The sequence below is a fragment of the Podarcis liolepis genome (genome assembly GCF_965112155.1).
Source record: "Podarcis liolepis genome assembly, chromosome: 13".
NCBI lineage: Eukaryota > Metazoa > Chordata > Lepidosauria > Squamata > Lacertidae > Podarcis > Podarcis liolepis.
In genome coordinates, this window is record NC_139573.1 from 8,146,141 (window position 1) to 8,148,308 (window position 2,168).

Here is a 2,168-nt window from a genome sequence, read left to right on the forward strand (position 1 = left end):
CCCAGGATTGCTTAAGAGGACTGTCAATAAAGCTGCAGTCAAATGCATCCTAATTAGGGAGTGACCTGCATCGCACCAAGCATAATCTAATTACCCAAGATAAACTAGGCAACTACAAATGGGATCCTCTTCAACAAGGGTCTTGCTTGGGACACCACCACCTGGCTGGGGCTGGGCGTTGTCCGGACCATGCCAGGATGGCCCCACCAGGCTTAATAGCCAATCAGGTTTGAGTGGCTTGATGTGGGGGGTCTATTTAAGTGGCAGCTCAATGTGGCTGTGGTACTTGTTTCGCATTGCCGAACACCCACCCACCATGCCCATTCTTCATTGGGATGCTTCGGCCTTGCTTTGGACTTCGGTTGGTCGCCTGTCTTGCATTAGGGGCCTGGTAGGAATTTTTCCATTTGGCAGATTAGCACTGGTCACTTGGTTTTCGCCTACCTCTCAGCAATCGTCACAACTTTATAAGGTTTGGCAGTTAGGCATTGGCATAGTGGTGTGTGGGGGAGGGGAGGTGCACCATCACCTGCCCCTCTGTGAAAAAGGTCTTTGGTTAAAATAATTGGGGGTTCCGGATCTTGTCGGAAGTCCGCTGGAGTAGCTAGGGCCATGCTAGGGAACCCTGGGGTGAGCTTCAGTTGTTTTTCATTGACGTCGCTCCCTTGTTTGGTGTTTACCCTTCCAGACTCAATGCTGGGTGGGCAGGAGTCAGTTATAGTTTTGTCAATGCCTAAGCCAATACCTCTTGCATTGTGTAATCAATAAAGTTGTGGCCTAATTTTCCCCCAATAAATTACCGGTACGTGTCTGTGTGAATTTATTTATACGGAGGTTGTCCTGGGGCCTCGATGTGCAAGCAAAAGAACAATTGACTTGATGTTGAGTGGCATTGTTATATGACCATCAGCTCATTTGGAATTAAAAAGACTTTGATCATCCAGTTCTATCTCCTTCCATGTTTCTTTCAGATATTGATGACTGTTTCAGATGCCCAGAGGAAAAGCATACAAGCAAAGACAGAAGTGACTGCATACCTAAGACAATAACTTTTCTATCTTACCAAGAGCATTTAGGGATTAGTTTAGCCATGATTGCTGTTTCCTTTTCCCTGATCTCAGCCGGGTTGTTGGGAACTTTTATTTGGCACAGAAATACGCCCATAGTCAAAGCCAACAACCGGGACCTCACGTACATGCTGCTCATCTCCCTCCTGCTCTGCTTCCTATCTACATTGCTGTTTCTTGGAAGACCTAACACAGTGACCTGCCTCCTCCGACAACCAACTTTTGGCATTGTCTTCTCAATGGCTGTTTCTTGTGTGTTGGCCAAAACCATCACAGTGGTTGTAGCTTTCATGGCTACCAAACCAGGGTCCAACATGAGGAAGTGGGTGGGGAAAAAACTGAGCAACTCCATTGTCCTTTCCTGCACTGTTATCCAAGCAAGTATTTGTACTGTATGGCTGACCGCTGCTCCCTCATTCCCTGATTTAGACATGAACTCTGTAGCAGAGGAAATCATTGTGCAATGTAATGAAGGCTGCGTTGCAATGTTTTACACTGTCCTGGGCTACTTGGGCCTCTTGGCTATTGCCAGCTTCATTGTGGCATTCTTAGCCCGCAAATTACCAGATACATTTAATGAAGCCAAGTTCATTACATTCAGCATGTTGCTGTTTTGCAGTGTTTGGTTGTCCTTTGTTCCAACCTATCTGAGCACCAAAGGGAAGTATATGGTAGTGGTGGAGATCTTCTCCATCCTGTCCTCCAGTGCTGGCTTATTGGGCTGCATCTTTGCCCCTAAATGCTACATCATAATGCTGAGGCCTCAGATGAATAGCAAGGAGCAACTCATAAGGAGAAAGAATTGAATGATTTTGCTGTGTATCCCATTGTATCCTGTATGTGCAGAGCTCAAGTGGCTTAGGATGCAAGAGCCTACTGTCGCAGTATATATATTTAATGTTGAGAGTCCCTGCTTAGTTTCATTTGATGTCCTAAATTCATTTGGAAGCAACTAGTGATGGACAGCAAATTCAATTAAATTTACGTTTTAATATTTTTAAGAAAACATGCTTCCTGAAACATTACACAAAACAGACACAGTTTTCTTTCCAAATCGTGACTTTCTCGATTGTTTTTCATGCAGCTCTTGCAGCTATTAAT